Below are 23,971 nucleotides of genomic sequence, written 5' to 3'. Positions count from 1 at the left end.
GTATGTAGAAATGCTTTGTCTAGTAATATCAAGTTTCCAAGTAGAATAAAAAATTATAACCACCTCTGCAATTAGGTAAAATTCACCTATTAGGGTAGGCTAAGTGCTATTAAAAATAATCCCCAAACCTCAGTAGCTAAAACTAATAAAGCTTCATTTCTCACTCACATCACAGTCTGATTTAGGTCAGCAGGGAATGATGTGTGGTCTCTACTCTGTGCAGTTAATCAGGGACACAAGATTCTTATCAGTAATGATTGGGTCACTTTCTAGTGCCTCCTCCCCTGGATCCTTTTCATCTGGAGGGCAGAGGGAGAAAATGAGACATGAAGAAGGCTTACCTGCTCTTAACTACCTCTTCTTGAAAGTGACAAGCATGGCTTCTGCTCAAGAAGATTGGCAAGAACAAGTCACACGGCCCCTGGCCAGACCTAGAATAAGGTGGGTAGAAGGCTCATGTAGTGAGTACTCAGGAGGAAAAGAGGGTGGGTCTGGTGAGCACCTGGCCAGTCTGTGTCATGCTCAGTTCAGTTCAGTTCATTCTCTCAGTCGTGTACGATTCTGCAATCCCATGGACTGCAGCACACCAGGCCTCCCTGTCCACCACCAACTCCCAGAGTTTACTCAAACTCATGTTCATTGAGTCGGTGATGCCATGCAACCATCTCATCCTCTGTCATCCCCTTCTCTTCCCGCCTTCAATCTTTCCCAGCATCACGGTCATTTCAAATGAGTCAGTTCTTTGCATCAAGTGGCCAAAATATTGGAGTTTCAGCTTCAGCATCAATCCTTCCAATAAATGTGTTATGATATGTATATGAATTAACAGTAAGAGAATGTAAACAGAGAAAGGGTAGATTTACTATAGAGCTAGGTTTACTTGCTAATAAAAGGTTTATTTATTTATTTAAGATATAGGCAATTTTGTCTTTTTTATATTATCTTCCATTTAAGAGCTACAAATATGATTAAATAAAAGATTAGCCTAAAACACTGGTGTTAGGTTAAATAATATACAAGGCTAATTCTGTCTCTAATACCCATGACTAGTAATTGCAACATATTGAGATTTTATCATCCAGCCTCATATCTGTGTATGCCTTCTCATGTCTTCCAAGAACCTGGACCTCAAGAAATACGGTCTAAATTTTGCAGACCATTTGATGGGAGATCTGAAGCATGGACACTCATTACCGGGATAGAAGATTTTAATTAAGCTCCATATGCAATTATAACTTTGCTGCTTATTAACAGTGATGAGAAAAATTACACAGCTATGATCACTGGCAGAGCTATTAATGGGTTTCTTGATGACATAACATTTGTTTAATGGAAGTATTTCCTTTTATGAACAAGCACCTTCCGAGGTCAATTTGTCATTGTTATTAATTCAAGATCATTTCATCTGTCACTCAATACCAGGTCCAATTAAGAAAAAGAGGCTGGCATGAGGCTCCACTGAGTATCTCTGCCAGGCAGAGAGGTTTAATAATAAAAATAAATCGGGGTGAATTAAGGGGTCAGGTCTCTTAAAACACAAAAAAGACCAGAGGTACTGTACCAAAAAAAAAAAAAAACTGATTTTTTTTTTTCCTTCTAGAAAGATAAAAATTGTTTATGCAGCTTGGGTGATTAGCAATAAAATTCTTTGCATGCAAAATAAAGTGATCATTTTTTTCCTGTAATAAAGAGATGAGAGTCACTTTGGGGGTGGTCCAGTCCAGCCTTGAATATTCTTTATTTACATGCTTCCACCAGGCCGTGATGGAATGAACACATTGAAAAGTAATCACCTCTGAATAGGTTTAGGGTGCAAAAGTGAGTGTATTTGTTTGCTAGGGCTGCCATAACAAAATGCCACAAATGGGGTGGCTTACAAAACAAGGGTTTAATTTTTCACAGTTCTAGGGGCTGGAAGTTCAAGATCAAGGGATCAGAAGGTTTGCTTTCTCCTGAGGTTTGCAGGTGGTCATCTTCTGGCTGTGTCCCCACATGGCCTGTTCTCTGTACAAGCATCCCTGATGTCTCACCATCTTCTTAAGAAGATCAGTTATATTGGATTAGATCTCCATTTTTATAACTTAATTTAACCTTATTAACCTCTTTAGTGACTGTCTCCATGTACAGTTGCATTGAAGGTTTAGGGTTTCTGCATATAAATTTTGGAAACACAGTTCAGATCAGAGTAGTGGTTATATTACTTTTTTTGAAAGTATTTATTTCATTTTGGCTCTGCTAGGTCTTCCTTGCTCTGCGGGCTTTTCTTTAGTTGTGGCAAGCGAGGGCTACTCCCTAGTTGTGGTGTGTGGGCTTCTCATTGCCATGGCTTCTCTTGTTGTGGAGCATGGCCTCTAGGGCACGCTGGGTTCAGTAGTTGCAGCTCCCAGGCTCTAAAGCACAGGCTCAATATTGTGGCTCATGGGCTTAGTCTCCCTGCAGTATATAAGATCTTCCCAGATCAGGGATGGAACCCACTGTGTCTCCTGCATTGGCAGATAAATTCTTTACTGCTGAGCCATCAGAGAAGCCTTTTATTATTTTTTAATTCCAAACACAGATGAATGAGATCTCCAAACTCCAGACATCCATCATAAACTGAATCTAGAAAGAAAGACAGGCAGAATAAACACACTCTCCCCCTCTAGCCAGGAAGTATATCCTGTGTGATGATGATTTCTTGTCTGCTGTACTTTCACACATCATGTCCTCCTTCAGATGGACTTCCCTCATAGCTCAGTTGGTAAAAAATCTGCCTGCAATGCAGGAGACCCCAGTTTGATTGCTGTGTCAGGAAGGTCCTTCTTCAGAGTCTTAACACTATCTCCACTTTACAGATTAAAGGATCTAGAAGACAGATTTTCTAACTTCTCTAAGGTCACACAACTACCAAATTTAGTTTCAAATTCTTTTTAGAACTGTAATCCTTTTTGACGGAATTTAGGCTTGTGATAGAAGCAAAACAGCAACCGGGAGACACAGAGGGGTTGTGGGAGAGAACATGAATGCTAGTTACATATGCCCTGTAGTCACGTCTCTGCCTGAGGGAACAATTCTCAGGTGGGAGGTGGGAGTCTAGCCTAGTGTGAAATGATGGTAATACTGCTGCAGTTAACCGAGCTCCTGGAAAGAGAGAAGATGTAGATGTGAGAGCATGTGGAGTGTTCAGTAAGGTACCCATTGTTGAACTAAGAAGAAGTGCTCAGGTCACAGGGTTAAAGGGGAACCCAATGAGCTGTGTGCATTATTTTGTCCAAGGGTAGAAAACATTTCCTCTACCCATCCTAGGGTCTTGGTTGGGTATCTGTAATAAAAGATTGACAAGAGAAAAGCAAACAAGCTTACAGCATACATATATCATATATCCTTGGGAGGAACTCAGAAAAGAGTAGATCAAAAAAGTGGTCTAGAATTCAGGCTTATTAGCATTTCATCAACAAAAACAAAAAACCACAAACAAAACAAAACAATAAATTTGTAGAGAAAAGGCAAGACAAAGAGAGGAGTTTTTAGGCTTCCACGAGAAACTGTGGGAAGGTAAACATAAGGGAAAGCTATGGTAGATAAAGGCTAGTTAGTAAAATTCATCCTCTCCAGATTGATCAGAGTCTAAAGCTGTCTCCCCTGATAATTAACTTTTGTACTTCCTGATGGAGAGGGAAAGATGGACACCTTTGAAAATGTATGTCCTACTTCATAGCAAATAGATGGGGAAACAGTGGCTGACTTTATTTTTCTGGGGTCCTAAATCACTGCAGATGGTGATTGCAGCCATGAAATTAAAAGACACTTACTCCTTGGAAGAAAAGTTATGACCTATCTAGACACCATATTAAAAAGCAGAGGCATTACTTTGTCAACAAAGGTCCATCTAGTCAAGGCTATGGTTTTTCCAGTGGTCATGTATGGATGTGAGAGTTGTACGGTGAAGAAAGGTGAGTGCTGAAGAACTGATGCTTTTGAACTGTGGTGTTGGAGAAGACTCTTGAGAGTTCCTTGAACTGAAAGGAGATCCAACCAGTCCATCCTAAAGGAGATCAGTCCTAGGTGTTCATTGGAAGGACTGATGCTGAAGCTGAAACTCCAATATTTTGGCCACCTGATGCGAAGAGCTGACTCATTTGAAAAGGCCCTGTTGTTGGGAAAGATTGCAGGCAGAAGGAGAAGGGGATGACAGAGGATGAGATGGTTAGATGGCATCACCGACTCAATGGACATGAGTTTGGGTAAACTCCGGGAGTTGATGATGGACAGTGAGGCCTGGCATGCTGCGGTTCATGGGGTCGCAAAGAGTTGGACACGACTGAGTGACTGAACTGAACTGAACTGAACTTTTAGGCAAGTATGGGGAGAGCAGGGAGCTTTTCTTGTATCTTGTGTGCTTGTGTGCTAAATTGCTTCAATCACGTCCAACTCTGCAACCCCACGGGCTGTAGCCCATCAGACTCCTCTGTCCATGGGATTCTCCAGGCAAGAATGCTGGAGTGGATTGCTATTTCCTTCTCCAGGCACCTTCCTAACCCAGGGATCTAACCATCTCTCTTATGTATCCTGCATTGCATTGGCTGGCATGTACTTTATCACTAACACCACTTGGGAAGCCCCTTTCTTGTATCTGCTTGCTCTCAATTGTCCTCAGCTCAATATATCTCCTAAAAGTGGAAGTGCCATATTTTGGAGCATCATAGTCTAGTGTCGTCCTTCAGTTGTTAAGGATCTGGAAGTTGGAGGGAAGAATATAGGAAGATAGGAAGAATCAAAGGGAAAATACACAGAGTAAAGAAGAGGAAGCAGTAGAAAAAAGATATCTGTATTGTACCTCCTCCTATTCAATTCCTTATGTCAGGGACCACAGGACATAAGCTAAAAAACTGAGTCTGATACACATTACTTTGACATCCTGTGTCTTGAACTCCTTTTTGGCTTGGTGTAAAGAATCTGTGTGCCAATGCAGGAGGCACAGGAGACTCGCATTTAGTCCCTGGGTCAGGAAGATCCCCTGGAGGAGGACATAGCAATGTACTCCAGTATTCTTGTCTGGAGAATCCCCATGGACAGAGGAACCTGGGAGGCTATGGTCCATGGGGTCTCAAAGAGTCAGACACAACTGAAGCAACTTACTACATAGTACATACACATGGCCTTTTCATCCTTAAAATATCTTCTTCATAGGATTATTGAAATAAAGAAAATAAATAATAGAGGTAAATCACAGCAAATTTACAGCAAATGTTTTCTACTTCTTACTAGCTTCCTAGCATTGGACAAGAGACTTAAAATCTGTCTCAAGCTCCTCATTTCTAAAATGAGAATAATGGGATAATGATGCTTTTTCAAGAGATTGTTATGAGAAATATTTTTATTTATATAACTTTATTCATATATGTATGTCTTTAGTATAAATATATGAATAATTCACATTCATATATAAATATGAATATAAATTTTTTAATTCATATAAAAATAAATATAATTGTACCCACTATATAATGCATAGTATTTATATTTACTGATGATCAATGATTTTATTTACATATACATTTAATTTATAATTTGGATGATATACTTAAATGCAGCAACAAACAGCAGCATACTCAGTGGCAGCATTCAAATAGGACAGGGTGGGAGTATAGAGAATTTTAGAATAATGATAAAACCACCCAGAAGTCAGCCTGATTTTTATCATCATCAGTCAGTGATGAAATACCCTCCCTACTATGGCAGATGACTTCCATTTCCATTATGGCAGACCACTTCTCTTATTAAGAGATACTATACATAATTCTTTCTCTAGTCAGGGGCATTAACAAAGAAGACCCTGGATAAGGACTAGCTTAACAAATATCAAATAGAATTTCTTATATGTGTGAATAACTTTAATTTTGAAATGCACTCGGGCACATTTACTCATTTGGTGTTGTTAAGGTTGAGTCACCCTGATTGAGATTCCACACAAGTTCACCACAGGCTTGCTGTCTATTACTACTCAGTCCTGGCTGCCTTGTGAACCTCCTGGGGAGCTATAAAAAAGATCAATATCTATGCTTCACTTCAGGCCAATTGAATTGGAATTTCAAGGTGAGCGATGCCTGGTCACTGGCGGTACCTTTTCAAAGCTCCTCAAATGATTCTACCATGAAACCAGGGTTGAGAAGACCAGAGCCAGGTCATGTTCATGATGATTATATGATTAGACTGGCATTGGTCTCATAAGTTCATATTGGAATATCTCCCCATTCCTCAATTTTTCATCTACAAAAAGAGAATAAAGCACCCACATCAAAGGGCTGTTGTGAGGTGTAAATGAGATAATTCATGCAGTGCGTTGAGAACAGTACCTGGCACACAATAAGAATGCAATAAATACAGGCTATTACAATTATAACAACACTTTGGCACATGACCTTGGCAAGAGGCCATTGCTGTCCATTATATGCATAAGGAAACGAGCTCAGAGAATTTAGTTGCTAGCCCAATCAGAGCTTGTAAATGAGAAAGGAAGAAACAGATTATGGGCTTAGAGATCAGGAATAGTATGTACAGTACCAACTGCCTTGAGATTTTTTAAACACCCACCAAAAACAGAGTCTGATATATGACTATCAAGCCTTCTATTGCAATTATCTTAACCTTCTTTGCCTACTGTATGTTCCCAGTCAGCACCACATTTTAGACTCAGGTGAGCAAGGTTCTACTTGGTCCCCACTTCAGGACACCGCACATTTTTGGTCTCTTTCCAGCAGCTGGCAGTTTGAAGGCCAGATCAGGACATCTACTGGGAACCTGAGCCCAACTGGGTCCTATATGATAAGCTTAAGTTCCCATTTGGACCAGAGGACTCCTGTTGTCCAGGGTAATTTTTCTTTAGTGGAATTGCACAAGACTGGGTTGCCAGAATGGAGCTGATATGCTGATTTGAAGAGGTTCAAATTATTTCTCTAAAAGGAATCCCCAAAAACTTTTTGCTTAGCCCCATTACACCTTAAAGGCAGCCTTGTTTCCAATGAGCAAACTGTATATTTCAAATTTAAACATGCAAACATTTTCACTGGAAATGTTGATTACTACATTTCTCTAAGCCTGCAAGTTTTTCATTTATAAGTGAAAGAAAACAATCCAAAAAACATTATGCATACTCAGAAGCAAAATTATAGTGCTGGGCATAAAAGCAGCAATCCCAGGTACTCTCAGTTCAGTTCAGTTGCTCAGTCGTGTCTGACTCTTTGCAACCCCATGAATCGCAGCACGCCAGGCCTCCCTGTCCATCACCAACTCCCGGAGTTCACTCAGACTCAAGTACATCGAGTCAGTGATGCCATCCAACCATCTCATCCGCTGTCATCCCTTTCTCCTCCTGTCCCCAATCCCTCCCAGCATCAGGGTCTTTTCCAATGAGTCACCTCTTCGCATCAGGTGGCCAAAGTACTGGAGTTTCAGCTTTAGCATCATTCCTTCCAAAGAAATCCCAGGGCTGATCTCTTTCAGAATGGACTGGATGGATCTCCTTGCAGTCCAAGGGACTCTCAAGAGTCTTCTCCAACACCACAGTTCAAAAGCGTCAATTCTTCGGCGCTCAGCCTTCTTCACGGTCCAACTCTCACACCCATACATGACCACAGTAAAAACCATAGCCTTGACTAGACAGACCTTTGTTGGCAAAGCAATGTCTCTGCTTTTGAATATGCTATCCAGGTTGGTCATAACTTTCCTTCCAAGGAGTAAGCGTCTTTTAATTTCATGGCTGCAGTCACCATCTGCAGTGATTTGGGAGCCCAGAAAAATAAAGCTCTAGTGAATGATAAAAGGTGCTTGTGCAGCTTATTAAAATGTATTTCTGTATTCTATGACCTCTCAGGCTGGTGAGATAGACAAATGAATGGTGTATGAGTTGATACCCCATATCAGCACCTGCTTAATCTCTAAAACTCAGTTTTTTTATCTGAGGGCTAGTAACAGTACCCATCTGACGACGTTGTTGAAGGGAATGAATGAAATAAATAGGTAGTAAATAGCTTAGCATAATGCAACCAATGTTAATAACACTGCAATATTAATTCTACTAATAGTTTTATGAGTAACATTGTACATGCTTAGTAAACATTGGCCTCAGAGCATTTTGTAATAAGTAGGATGATAAAACTACTGACATTCAGTGCTGAAAATGTATAGGAAAAAAGCAACAATTTCCACTGGGAAAACAGTGAATGGCTTCTTGGAAACAGTGTTTATAGGCTTATTAGAAGGAGAAGCATAGTGTTTTCACGGTATGAATGAGGATTTGAGGGTGGGATGGGACAGAGAAAAGAGAGAAAGTCTACATGGATTACCAGGAGCCAAGTTGGGGGGTGGAAAAGCGGCTTCATGCGTGGCTGAATGAAGAATTTAGGGGCAGAAAGGTCAGTAGATAAGCCTAACACCCTACTTAGAGAAATCTGCAGACAAGCTTCAATCTTTCCTTGACAGGTCTGCAATGATCCTAAGGGCACATTGACGCTGATGAAGTTTGACACCTGCCATGTATGTGATGAGCAGAGGAATTACTCTTCTGACACTCGAGAAAGACATCACTGCCCAAGAGGCAGTCAAGTCTCCAGATGACAGGCAGACCATATAACAAATAGGAAATCAGGTTTAAAGAAAAAACGAAGAAGAAATAAAGAGCTGACTCAGTCCAGTTAGGAGAATTGATAATATCCAGGGTCTGGTCTGAGCTCGCATATCCAGAAGCCTCAACCAGTACTTCTGACCCCTTTTGATGCAACTCCAACTCCTATAGCCCCTCTGGCACCCCTGAGAGGCAGGCGGGCCCTGGTCTAATCAGGACTGGTCTCAAACACAATACTTTGAAGCTTCACCATAATATTTCTGTGCAGCTGAGTGGCCTTCTTTCAGCATCTTTGTCTCAGGCATCCCCACATCCTTTCCTTCCCACCCAGCTCAGTGAGACTGTTTCCTGCCCAGCTCACATCTGTGACTAAACAAAATATGGCTAAAAGTTGCTTAAACCAAAGTAGTAAAAGAACAGAGAGGATCATTTTATATATCTAAAAAAGCCTTCTCCACTATGAGCTACTCAGCCTAATTTGGACCATAGGTGGGGATTCAACAAGAGGTGGAACTAATTTATTACATGATACAGTAAGACTCTGACTTTCTGGCAGGCTCCACAGAAGATTGTTCCAGGAACAGTTAAAAATCAGATGCTACATCTCAGCATCTTGCTGCCCATTTCTAGCTGAGACCTTCATCATTTACTAGGTCCTGCTAGGAGATTAATTTAGAATCAGTGGCTGCCAACATCAGCCATACATTAGGATCACCTAGGGAGATTTAAAATCTGCATGCCCAGAACAATTGCAATGGAATATCTAATGGGGAGGGAGAGGTAAGGCCCAGGGCTCAGTATTTTCTAAAACTGCCCAGGTGATTCAAGTGCAAACAAGGTTGAGCACCTCTTTCTTATATGGGTCAGACAGCAGCCTCCAGAAATGACATCCTGTCCTCCAACCCCTAACCAGAGACTCCAAGTCCATCTTGCCATAATGTGGAGGTGGGACAACACCCCCACCAAAAACAAATGCTTTAGAGAGAAGAAATCAAATGAATGTTACTCACTGAAGGGGAATTGAATGTGAACACGTTTTCTGGTAGCAAAGAATATACCTGATTCTGGGGCTCTGAAGGGGAGGCTCAAGCAATGACATGAGTGTATAGACAGAAAGGGCATAAGCAACATTAACTTCATTTCTTTGACACAGAGCCCCACCAAGTCTCTGGAGAAGGTGGCTAACCCATTATAGTCTTTGGAGAAGCAGCATGATTTGAGGAGGATGCTCCTCACTGGGAGTCCCAGATCCAAGCCTGTTACTTAATTACTGTGGCATCTTGTGCAAGTCACTATTTACAAAGCACATTTGTTGAAATATAACACATACACAAACACAGAGAAGAGTAAACAAGTGCTAAGTATGCAGGTCAACTAATCATCATGAATGAACACACACACACACACACACACAACCATAAAGATCCAGAAAGAGAATATTAGCCAAAACAATTTGAATGTATCCTGAGCATCTGTTTTGTGCCAAGGAGCCATCAGGGGCTACACATGCACAGATAATGACACAGAAATGACACAAAAGCTCTCAACTCTAAAAGACCTGCAATCTGGTGCATGCGTGCTAAGTTGCTTCAGTGATGTCTTACTCTGTGAGACCTTATGGACTGTAGTCCACAGGATTCTCTGTCCATGGAATTCTCCAGACAAGAATACTGGAGTGGGTTGCCATGTCCTCCTCCAGGGAATCTTCCTAACCCAGGGATCGAACCTTAATCTCCTATGTCTCCTGCATTTTTAGGCAGGTTCTTTATCACTAGTTCTACCTGGGAAGCCCCAAGTCTAGAGGGAGATGAATATATCAACCACCACAGCACTGGAAGCCACACAGTTTTACAATAAATTTCCTTTAGGTAATAAGTAATGTGTAGTGGATGATGATAGATTTATTTAAAGTGTTCCTCATAAGGGAATTACCTATGTTTAGATTTATTCCATAGATAATCAGAACTGTGCTTAGGAAAGTATGTGTATGTGTGTTTGTGTGTGTATATATATATATATATACACATACATGAGAAAGTGTGCTTAGGAACTGTGCTTAGGAAACTGTGCTTAGGTGAGACCATGAGTTAGAAGATGACAATGGATCAAAGTGATAGCTGAATAGTTTTATATGAGAAATGGACAGAAATGGGGGAACTTGAAAAGTGGGGGATGGGAACAGAAGAGAGAAAGGCAAAGAAATATGACAGGAAGTTATCTCCACACAAAAGTGACCAATCAGAAAATCCCAATGACAGTGTAATCAAAGGGCTTTTAAGAATAGGGATTTCTAATTATCAATTTAATTTATTGATGTTATTAATCATCTTCTCTCCTCCCCATTGCTTCTGTAAACTGTGGCATTTTTTAATATTTTGTGTCACTGATCTGGGGTAAAAGCAAGAGGAAGTGCTGAGTTCTAGAGCTGGATAAACACAGAGCAGAAGGAAGGAACAGAAAAATGAGATTGAAGGAGAGTGAGGGCTGGGGAGACAGGCACTCTGATTCAGGAGTGCCCATGAGAAGGAAACTCCTGGAAATGCACAGAAACCATGGAATGGGCATTGACTTTCCCCCAGGATGCTCAATGGGGTGCTAAGGCAGTTCTGCTCACATCTCCAAATCTCAGGTTGCCATCAGCTGACAACTGCTTGGTGTGGCACATCCTTGAATGACATATTTGCCCTGCCCTTCACTCCTGAATGCCAAGTACAATGAGCTTGGAGTACATAAAATGATTTGTATACATGCACTTCAAGGCCTGTTTTTGATGCAAGTGAGTGCTAAAACTTCCCAGGTCACCTGATCCCCTGGTTCACTGCTACCATTCATCTCATCCTATACAAAATGGAAGGAAGGGTATGCCTTTGCATTGTGATGCTAGAGAAGATTCTTGAGAATCCCTTGGACTGCAAGGAAATCAAACCAATTGATTCCAAAGAAAATCAACTCTGAATATTCTTTGGAAGCACTGATGCTGAAGCTGAAGCTTCCCAGGTGGCACTAGTGGTAAAGAAGTTCAGGAGATGTAAGAGACATGGGTTCGATCTCTGGGTTGGGAATATCCCCTAGAAGAGGGCATGGAAACCCATTCTAGTATTCTTGCCTGGAAAACCCCATGGACAGAGGAGCCTTGTGGGCTACAGTTTATGCGGTTGCAAAGAGTAGGGCATGACTGAAGCGACAGCACACACACACGCCTTTGAGCTGTGGTGCTGGAGAAGACTCTTGAGGATCCCTTGGACTGCAAGGAAATCAAACCAGTCAATCCTAAAGGACCCTGAATATTAATTGAAAGGACTGATGCCAAAGCTGAAGCTCCAATATTTTGGCCACCTGATGCGAAGACCTGACTCATTGGAAAAGACCCTGACGCTGGAAAGGATTGAAGGCAAAAGAAGAGGGCAGCAGAGGATGAGATGGTAGGATGGCATCATGGATTCAAAGGACATGAATCTGAGCAAACTCTGGGAGATAGTGAAAGACAGGGAAGCCTGGAGTGCTGCAGTCCATGGGGTCATAAAGATTCAGACACAACTCAGTGACTGAACAACAAATGCTTCTTTATGATAAAGCTCTCCGGTTTTCTGCCATCTCACACTGCTTATGATATTAGGTCATCATAAAGCCACCATAGATACACCCCCAGGTATACTCCTCACAGCCTCCCCTAAACCACAGCATCCTCCAATTCTAGTAGTTGAGCAGAAAACCCATGAAGCTCAGCAGAATGCACTCTCCATGATACACAGAGCAGGCTTGCAGGTGTTTGCAATCTGAATCAGCTACCACTTTCTAGAACACACAGCCTGTGCAGCCCACTGTCTGAAATATGCAGTATAAGAATGTCAAGGGCAGGTTGGAAGGAGGAAAAAGTCTAAGAAGGGCAGTATTTATTTTTGTTTGAGAGAGGTCAGACTCTGAATCTCAGCTGACTGGGACATATGTTGCTTCCCAGAAAAGGGAAAATAGAAAAACAGAAAATAGAATAAGGCTGCAAAAAGAGCTGTCAGAATGGTCTATCCTATATAAGGCCAGACTGAGACCAGTGGGAAGCAGATTTGGGTTCAATTTAAGAATATTGTCTTGGCTGCAGCTAACAGGAGTGGGAAGGCTTTCTTTGTGGATTAGTGGAAAGCGGGAAATTCAAGAAAAAAGTCTGAATTGCCATTTATCAGAAATTCTCTGCGGAGGGGATGGGCACTGCATGAGTGTGTGCTCAGTTGCTTCAGTCATGTCTGACTCTTTGTGACCCTAAGGACTGAGACCCACCAGGCTCCTCTGTCCATGGGATTCTCCAGGCAAGAATAATGGAGTGGTTTGCCATTTCCTCCTCCAGGGCATCTTCCTGACCCAAGGATCAAACCCACATCTGCCAGCACCTCCCTGCACTGCAGGCAGATTCTTTACCTAGTGAGCCACCTGGGAAGCCCGGGGATGTGCAGTCCCAGATGCAAATCAGAGAGATGCGAGGGATTCTTCTGAACACACCAAGAAGTCACTCCAGTTGCTTCCATACACTGCACCTGTCCTGGTCAATAGAATGGTCCCAAAGCACTGAAAAATGCAAATTGCTCTGTAGATGTCTTAAAAGAGAAAATTCAGTGGACTCTGAACTGATTATTCACAAAGTGAGGTTTGAAGAAACCATAAGAAGGGCAATTGACTGGATTCTAGAGCTTTATGAACTGCCTAAGATTAACACTCTATTCTTTTGGGGAATTCAGACACAGAGAGGAGGTTAGGAGGCTGTTTGCTCAGTCAAGGAGTGCCTAAAAGAAGTGTGATAGGAAAAATTCTAATGATCACACTGCCAAGAAAATTTCTGTCCTGAGGTCATTCAATCAAACTAATCTTGGCATTGCTATGAAAAGAATTTACAGTTGTAATTAAAGCCCCTAAACGACCTTAAAATATTGAAAATTTCTGAATAGGATTGACTTCATTGTACTAGCCCTTGAAAGCATAGAGTTTTACAGCAATGGAGGGAAAAGGAAGTCAGAGGGAAATTCAGGGGTTCCAAAGGTGAGAACATTCAAAAGACTAAGATCATAGCATCCAGTCCCATCACTTCATGGCAAGTAGATGGGGAAACAATGGAAACAGTGACAGACTTTATTTTCTTGAGCTCCAAAATCACTGCAGATGGTGACTGCAGCCATGAAATTAAAAGACACTTGCTCCTTGGAATTAAAGCTATGACAAACCTAGACAGCATGTTAAAAAGCAGAGACATTACTTTGCCAACAAAGATCTGTCTAGTTAAAGCTATGGTTTTTCCAGTAGTCATGTATGGATTTGAGAGCTGAGCGCAGAAGAATTGATGCTTTTGAACTGTGGTGTTGGAGAAGACTCTTGAAAGTCCTTGGACTGCAAGGAGATCAAACCAGTCCATCCTAAAGGAAATCAGTACTGAATATTCATTGGAAGGACTGATGCTGAAGCTGAAACTTCAATACTTTGGCCACCTTATATGAAAAACTGACTCATTTGAAAAGACCCTGATGCTGGGAAAGATTGAAGGTGGGAGGAGAAGGGGATGACAGAGGATGAGATGATTGGATGGCATCACCAACTCAGACATGAGTTTCAGCAGGCTCTGGGAGTTGGTGATGGACAGGGAAGCCTGGCATCCTGCAGTCTGTGGGGTCTCAAAGAGTCAGACATGACTGAGCAACTGAACTGAACTAAAACTAGAGAAGGACTCTGTGACCACTACTGGTTTGACAATGGATGGAGTCATAGGAGTGATGTGAACAGTCTCCAATAACTGAGAACAAATCTCAGCTGACAACTGACAAAGAAGCAGGAACTTCAGGACTATACATGCAAAGAATTGATTCTGCCAACAATCTGATGGAACTTGGAATGTGGCTCCTTCCCAGAGCCTCCAGACAAGACCGCAGCCCAGCCAACACCTTGACTTCAGCACTTCATGAGACCACAAGCAGAGAACCCAGTTGAGAGCTCCTGGAACTTCGACCCAGAGATCAAACCAGCATCTGCAGCACCTCCTACATTGCAAGCAGATTCTTTACCACTGTGCCTCCTGGAAAGCCCTTCAGTCAGGTTAGAGCGTAAATAACTTAGTATAACTCTCCCAGGGATTCTGTGCTTTAATTAGCATCAAAGTTAAACTAAGGATTGGAGTTTAAGAGTAGGAGAGCAGCCATCATTTTCCTCGGCAGCCTTGAAATGACAAAACCTTGACAGGTCCTGTATATGTGAGTGGCGTAGGCAAATGATAGATTAAGAAGAAATCAAGTTCAAGCTGGCAGTGATAATACAGCAATAATATAAACCCAGGTAACCCATATTCCAAGATAACTCTTCAATATCTCAGATATCAGTTTTGTCAAATGTTAACTTTAAATGTTTTATATAAAATATGCAGAGAGAGCCAAATGAGGAAGGCAAAAATGCAGGAAAATATTAGTCTCTTAATTAGATTCTTCGTATTTAATAGACTTACCCTATATCACCCTATTAACTTCGTTGATTTTACTTTTAGAAAAGAAACAAAGACCCAAAACTATCAAAAATAATTTTGACTTTATTAAAAGGAAAAGATCAAACTGCTGAGAAAATTATGTCCAAAGGGGATTGATTTTTCCCCTCATCTGTAACAAATCCATTAGCACAGAGAAGGATACACTTTCTGAAACCTTCATGATGTTCACTGGATTCTGGTTTCTTTTTTTTTTTTTTTTGGATTCTGGTTTCATGTCATGGGCTCAATTGCATCGCCCCAAATTTATATGCTGGAGTCCTAGTCTCTAGAACCTCAGAATGTGACTGTATTTGCAAATAAGGGGTTTTACTTTAATTTTTTTCTTCTACTAAACCTTCCACTTTAAAAAATTTTTGTTTTATTTTGGAACATAGTTGATTAACAATGTTGTGTTAGTTTCAGGTATACAGCAAAGTGATCTAGCTATACATATACATGTATCTTTTTTTTTTCAAATTCTTTTCCTATGGAAGCTATTACAGAATATTGAGCAGAGTTCCCTGTGCTATATGATAGATCATTGTTGGTTTTGGTTTTCTATTTTACATATAGCAGCGTGTACATGTCAATCCCAAACTCCCAATCTATCCTTCCCCCATCTTTCCCCCCTGATAACCACAAATTTTTTCTCTGTCTGTGAGTCTGTTTCTGTTTGTAAATAAGTTCACTTATTTTCTTAAGATTCTTAATATCATTTTCTTAAGATTCCATGTGCAAGCAATAGTATATGATATTTCTCTTTCTCTGTCTGATTTATTTCACTTAGCATGATAAACACCAGGCCCATGCTGCTGCTGCTACTGCTGCTAAGTAGCTTCAGTCATGTCCGACTCTGTGCGACCCCATGGACGGCAGCCCACCAGGCTCCCCCGTCCCTGGGATTCTCCAGGCAAGAACACTGGAGTGGGTTGCCATTTCCTTCTCCAATCCATGAAAGTGAAAAGTGAAAGTGAAGTCACTCAGTCGTGTCCGACTTCGAAACCCCATGGACTGCAGCCCACCAGGCCCCTCTGTCCATGGGATTTTCCAGGCAAGAGTACTGGAGTGGGGTGCCATTGCATGTTGCTGCAAATGGCATTGTTTCATTCTTTTTAATGGCTAAGTAATATTCCACTGTATATATAAGTGTATATATATATATATCTTTTTTATCCAAAAATAGTCTTTAAAGAAGTAATTGAGTTAAAGGAGGTCATTAGGTGGAACTTAATCCAATATGACCACTGTCCTTATAAAAAGAGGAGATTAGGACACAGACACACACAAAAGGAAGACCACATGAAGACACAGGGAGAATACGGCCACCAGGGGAGATGCCTAAGAGAAAACCAACGCTACTGACACTCATATTTTAGACTTCTGGCCTCCAGAATTATGAGAAGGTAAATTGCTGTTGTTATAAGCTGCCCAGTCTGTGGTACTTAATGGCATCCCTAGAAAATTAATACAGGCAATATTCCAGACATATAGATAGTATCATATCTCTTACCTTGAAAAAAGTCTCCAGATGTTTGGGTGCTATCAGAAAGAAAAAGAACATTGTAAAACACCTATTTCATTCATTAATTTACTCTTTAATTCAGCCCATAGATATTAACACCACTGTGTGCCCTTGTCAGTACTCTGTGAGATATCTTTGCTAGGTAGGAAGACAGAGAAATTTAAAACTACTCTCCACTCTCAAAGACTCTGCAATCCAAAGTGGGAGACTTGTGAAGACTCAAAATGACCTGTTTTCAAACCGAAACACATCCAGGTGAGCTTGAATGGGTGACATAAACTCTCTAAGCCTCAGATTCTTCATTTATAAAGTGGGGGAACTAGCACATAGCAGTACCGTGAAGCTAATCAGATAATGTATTTAGTATACTCAGTGTAGTTTTAGGTATATACTGAGGGTTCAAGCAGCATTTTCCAGTGTTAATGTAATAATTATTTTAGCAATGAGAAATATATAGCCAGGGCCAAAGGAATTGGTCCAGCAATCAGAGACAGAGACGTTAATGTGGGCTTGAGTTACATGGCCATCCACAAAGGAAAGATTACAGCTTAGGAAGGAAGTGTTTCAGCCCTTTATATAAGCACAGGATTGGAGAAGGACAGCAGAGATGATCGGGGTGGAGAGCAGAGGATTCAGGGAGGAGAGGAGGTGCTGGAAGGTGACACTGGGAGCAGGCTGAAGCTCAGTGGCCCTAAGACTCCTATCAGCTTCTGCACAGCAACCCCTGGACTTGAGTGCGTTTTAATTTATGTCTTTTTCAACATTTTTATAAGACCCAGCAATGTGCGTCAACCATGTGGATGATATTAGGCTGAAAAGAATACTATTTTCCTACACTCAGTTTCAAATGTATCTTAATAGGCTAGAGTGATGAACTGAATTTTGCAAGATGCCATTTTTACAAAGATAAGTGTAAATTTCTACACTTGGATCTTAACAACCTACTGCACAAAGCAACTAGGATAAGAATATGGCACAGTATCAACTAAGGAGAAAAGGTCCAAAGGTGTTAGTAGACAAAAAGTCTTAGTGGGATTGTGGTGGGGGAAGGGGAGGAATGAATTAGGGGATTGGGATTGACATAAGTACACTGTGGATACTATGGGTAAAATAGGTAACAAATGAAAATCTACTGTATACCTCAGGGAATTCAGTGCTCTGTGGTGATTTAAATGGGAAGGAAATCCAAAAAAGAGGGGATATATGTATGTATACATATAGCCGATTCACTTTACCGTACAGTAGAAACTAACACATTATAAAGCAACTACACTCTAATAAAATTTAAGTTAAAAATGGAATAGTAGTTGGGAAAACTGAAGTCATAAAACATTTCTGCAAAATGAATCTCTTCCTATCCCCCTTCCAAGACAAATGAAACCAAGAACTTTGTAACCTGTAATTGTAAAACTGTATTGGAAAAAGTATGTACCCCTCCCTTAAAAAGTCACCACCTGAATCATTTTAGGATTCCTATTCATTATTGGAATTTTGTCTTTTCATTATGTTTTGTTCCTTGGGTTGGGAATTTACCCTGGACAAGGGAAAGGCCACCCACTCCAGTATTCTGGCCTGGAGAATTCCATGGACTGTATAGTCCATGGGGTGGCAAAGAGTTGGACACGACTGAGTGACTTTCACTATGTTTTGTTGATTACAATGAGTTTTGTTCATTATAAGCATTATCACACAGTTGTAATTATAACTTAAATTTTGTGATTGTTAGCTAAATAAAGACAAAATAATTTTTAGGTAAAAAAAAAAAAAAAACATGGTGGGTTGTGGCTGCCATATTCAATGGCACCAAGAGAAACTAGGAAATAATTGTTCCTTTTTTTTAATCAACATTTATTCCATCACATCTGATACGTCATCTTTAAATTTGAGCATCATACTTCAAGAAGCAAATCAACAAATTGGAACATCATACTCAGAAATAGGTAATTAGAGCCAAAATAACATCAGTTTGTATATGGATAGGAAGAAAAGGTAAAGAAGGCAAAATGTAAACTGGATTTGTGAGATTTTACAGAAAAGAAAAAACTGGGGGGGAAAGGTTGGGAATCAGAGGTGTATAGCATATGCTCTGGGGACTGTGAATAGCTTAGTCTAGTTGAAACGGTATTTAAAAAACCAATTGTGTCTCTTTTTATTCTCTTCTTTGGATATGCAATGGGCTTTGACTCTACACCGGAAGATAAATTTTTACCCCATCCACAGCTCCACTGAATCGACAAAGCAACAAACAATTTCTGAACCAACACACCAGGCAGCTCATGCAGTAATGGAAACACAGGGAGAGAAACATCTTTGTTCAGTGAAAGGAAGAATCACTGTTACCATCCTACGTGTGCTCAATCTCTCAGTCGTGTCCGACTCTTTGCGATACTATGGACCATGGCCTGCCAGGCTCCTTTGGCCATGGGATTTTCAGGCAAGAATGCTGGAGTTGGTTGCCATTTCCTTCTCCAGGAGATCTTCCTGATCCAGAATCAAACCTTCATCTCCTGCATTGCAGGCAGACTCTTTGCCACTGAGCCACCTGAGAAGCCTCATACTGTACTTTCTCTTCTGTACTGGAACTCCATCCCCTCAGATGGGCTGGTAATGAAACAAACACTCTCTGGAAATCTCAGCCTTGCCCCTTCCTCACCAGGATTCTTCCCAAGCAGGTGAAGTGTGGTAGGATCTCTTACTTTGATTTGCCGATGCCCGTGAATGACCAGAGTAATACTATAAGATCAGGATTGTCAGCAAGGATCTGTGATTTTTCTGGGCCTCCCAGGTGGCACTATTGGTAAAGAATCCACCTGCCAATGAAGGAGATGTAAGAGACTCAGTTTCAATCCCTGGGCTGGGAAGATCCCCTGGAGGAGGGCATGACAATCTACTCTAGTATTCTTGCAGGAGAATCCCATGGACAGACAAGCCTGGCAGGCTATGATCCACAGGGTCGCAAAGAGTCAGATATGACTGAGGCAACTTAGCATGGATGCTTTTCCATTTTTACAAGGCACTGGTTTTTCACCACCACCACCAACAGAAATAAAAACAGAGTGTTGCAGATACTTTCTACAGGTCTCCAGAGCCACACTTGTGATGATTCAACACTCTTTTCCTTCCTAGGTAGGTCCAAGACCTTTCCTAGCTCCTGTCCTTCTGTCAGAAGTGGCATATCCTACTAAAAAACCTACAGAAGAATGAACAGTAAAAACTAATTTGTGACTAAGGTGAGCACAGCCAAATAATGGTTTGATGCATTCTGAAACTTACTTTCATCTAAGGTGGAAGAGCTTTTTATCCAAAATTCAAATTTTCAAAGTTCTCTTCCCATCCCCCAACTGAAACAGATACCTTCAGTCTGGCCTCAGGTTATTTGGGTCCCTGTGTCTCTGGGCACAGAGAGGGTAGATACGTTCAGCCAGTGTTCAAATCATCGTGAAAGGGCTTCCCTGGTAGCTCAGTGGTAAGGAATCTGCCTGCCAGTGTAAGAGACATGGATTCAATCCCTGATCCAGGAAGATCCCACGTGCCTTGGAGCAACAAAGCTCGTGCACCACAGCTATTGAGCCTGTGCTCTAGAGCCCAGGAACTGTAACTACTGAGTTACAACTCAGTAGTTTACAACAGTAGTTTAATAGCCGCAACTATTAAAGGCCGAGCACCCTAGAGCCTGTGCTATGCAAAAAGAGAAGCTACTGCAATAAGAAGACTATGCACGACAACTAGAGAGTAGCCTCTGCTCAGCACAGCTAGAGAAAAGCCCGCACAGCAGTGAAGGCTCAGCACAGCTGAAAATAAAACAGATAAATACAATTATTTTTAAAAATTATTGTGAGAAATACCACTGTGTCTTAAAGCCACACCACTGTGGCTTTAAGAAGTGTAGAATAATACTACACACAGCAGAAGCTATAAACTGTGGGCTAAAACTTGTCAACAAATATTCACCTGCTTTGATCGGGCCACACCAAAAAGAAAATAAAGATCACAGTCTAAACAGAAAAACAAGGATGACAAACTGAGGAGCTAAAGGGTCCTAAAAACAGAGGCTATTTTTGCAAAGCTCATAAGCTCACCTTATGGAGTGAAGCCCATCAAAACAGATGACAGCTGCATAAACCCCCACATAAAGGAGCAGAAAATCAAGATTAAGTCAAGACTCCAAATGTGCACTGAGGGACCCCTGGGTTTTATGAAAGGCAGCAGTCAGTCAGCAGTCTTGCCTACCAGGAAGAGGCATATTGGGGCTAAGTTCAAAAAGTCAGTCCAGACTTTTCCTCTCCTCCCATAGAGAAAGGAGATCATATAGACAGTTCATATAGTTCATATAAGACAGAAACTCTATAACAAAAGTTGAATATTTACCCCAATTCCTTCCTTGCTTCTTTTCTGAGTCACTTATAAAAGGACTCTGATATCCAGAGACTGAGAAGATTCAGTTCAGTTCAGTTTAGTCACTCAGTCGTGTCCAACTCTTTGCGACCCCCATGAATCGCAGCACACCAGGCCTCCCTGTCCATCACAAACTCCCAGAGTTCACTCAGACTCAAGTCCATCGAGTCAGTGATGCCATCCAGCCATCTCATCCTCTGTCGTCCCCTTCTCCTCCTGCCCTCAATCCCTTCCAGCATCAGAGTCTTTTCCAGTGAGTCAACTCTTCCCATGAGGTGGCCAAAGTACTGGAGTTTCAGCTTTAGCATTTTTCCTTCCAAAGAACACCCAGGACTGATCTCCTTTAGAATGGACTAGTTGGATCTCCTTGCAGTCCAAGGGACTCTCAAGAGTCTTCTCCAACACCACAGTTCAAAAGCATCAATTCTTTGGCACTCAGCTTTCTTCACAGTCCAACTCTCACATCCATACATGACCACTGGAAAAACCATAGCCTTGACTAGACAGACCTTTGTTGGCAAAGTAATGTCTCTGCTTTTGAATATGCTATCTAGGTTGGTCATAACTTTCCTTCCAAGGAGTAAGCTTCTTTTTATTTCATGGCTGCAATCACCAGAATGCTAATTGGATGACATGCTCAGGAAGCACACTGAAGGATTCTTCCAGCATCATCTAGAGCATTCTGATAGAGACAGGATAAAGGTGACAAAATAGGTGATTAAGTAGTTAATTCCACAAAGGGATCATAAGTAAAAAGTATGAGAGACCCTTGTTAAGTTAACGATCATTCAAGAAAGCAGGTTTGCTTTAGCACAAAACCAAGCAGGCTTGCTTAGGAAAAAACCATAAGTAGAAGAATGAGACATGCCACCAAGTACTAGACAGACAGGTTTATTCAGTCATGTCCAACTCTTTGTGACCCCACAGACTGTATCCTACCAGGCTCCTCTGTCCTTAGAATTCTCCAGGCAAGAATAGTGGATTGGGCTGCCATTTCCTTCTCCAGGTCATCTTCCCGAACCATGGATCAAACCTGGATCTCCTGCATTGCAGGCAAATTCTTTACTATCTGAGCCACCAGGGAAGGCCACTAAATAATAAGACAGTGGTAAAATGAGACCTACATCCTGCCCAGTAAGGTCAGTAAATTATTGATTCCTATGACATGCTCCTCTGCAAGCACTGAAGACAAAATTACAGAAAAGGGTGACATTATATTGAAACCCGAGATTTATCATATTTTAACATATGTTATCACCTTTTTTGCTGATTTTCATTGTGCTACAAAAGTCCCGGATTGACTGTGGAAGGATAAGAAAACCCCCCACCCCCCGTCATGGAGGAGAAACTGATGATGGAAGCCTGATGTCTACTCAAGAATGAGAAAAAAGGTGGTCTTTTCCCCCTATCCACTTTTCCTGTGATTATAAAACTACGGCCCACTAATTCTCAGAGCATGGCACCCTCTTGTCCACCTGCTCATAAGCCTCACAAGCATCCTGTTCTAATAAATAAATTCTTATCTATCACTTTGTGTCTAGCTGAATTCTTTCTACACTGAAACATAAAGAACCAGAGCGCCTCAGCTCAGCCCCACCCCCTGAGACTCCACCTATCCGTTTCAATTCTACAACTGTTGGAAGAAATTAGAAACCAGTCCCATATACTCCTGCTGAAAACACTGGCCTCCAGCCTGCCCTCAGCTCCATCCCTCAGATCACTGATGTAACATCACACAAATACATTTCACTCCAACAATGTACAAAAGTAGCAACCAGAAAAAAATACCACTTCCAGCCACAACAATATAACACTACCACCAGCAAAAGCAGCTAATGCTTATGCATGATGAGTTGCTCAGTTGTGTCTGACTCTTTGTAATCCCCTATATACTGTAGCCCGTTAGGCTCCTCTATCCATGGGATTTCCCAGGCAAGAATACTGGAGTGGGTTGCTAGTTCCTTCTCTAACACTTCGGAGCACTTACTATGTGCCAGACACTATTATGCTCCAGTGAAATGTAACATCTCATTTAAACTCATTTTATACTAGGTAGATGAGGAATTTGAAGCACTTAAGTTTTCAAGTGCCTTGTCCACATTAAATGACTGATGCTGGGAAAGACTGAGGGCAGAAGGAGAAGGGGAAGAAAGACAGTGAGATGGCTGAATAGCATCAACGACTCAATGGACATGAGTTTGAGCAAGCTCTGGGAGCTGGTGATGGATAGGGAAGCCTGGCATGCTGCAGTCCTTGAGGTCACAAAGAACTGGACACACCTGAGTGAATGAACTGAACTGAATGGAGGAGTCAGCCCTACTTTTTAACCAATAGGCAATTCTGGCTCCCTGCTTCCTATACAAGTTGATCAAGTACTAAGCCTGGCATGCTGCAGTCCTTGAGGTCACAAAGAACTGGACACACTTGAGTGAATGAACTGAACTGAATGGAGGAGTCAGCCCTACTTTTTAACCAATAGGCAATTCTGGCTCCCTGCTTCCTATACAAGTTGATCAAGTACTACCTAAGGTAGTACTTCAAGTGCAGCCTCTTTCTTAAAGAAACACATCCTCTCTCCAATATTCAATTTTCTCCCAATGTTTCCCTTCTTCCTCAATATTCTGGGACATTTCTTTGAGCCCTCCTGCTATTTATTGGTTGCAAGTGATGCCCAATTGCTTCACAGAGCTGGACATCATCCTCAGATACATCAAAAAAGTATTGCATTTTTTATTTTTTTTTAATTTTATTTTAATTGGAAGATAATACAATATTATGATGATTTTTACCATATGTCAGTATAAATTGCCATAGGCATACATGTGTCCCCTCCCTCTTGAACCCCCTCCTACCTCCCTCCCCACTCCATCCCTCCAGGTTGTCACAGAGCACCGGCTTTGGGTGCCCTGCTTCACATATCAAACTCCCACTGGCTATCTATTTTTCATATGGTAGAAAAAAA

Source organism: Bos indicus x Bos taurus, chromosome 11 (assembly GCF_003369695.1).
Source record: "Bos indicus x Bos taurus breed Angus x Brahman F1 hybrid chromosome 11, Bos_hybrid_MaternalHap_v2.0, whole genome shotgun sequence".
In the NCBI taxonomy this organism is placed as follows: domain Eukaryota; kingdom Metazoa; phylum Chordata; class Mammalia; order Artiodactyla; family Bovidae; genus Bos; species Bos indicus x Bos taurus.
The sequence above is the reverse complement of the archived record's forward strand: the minus strand, read 5'-3'. Positions refer to the sequence as shown.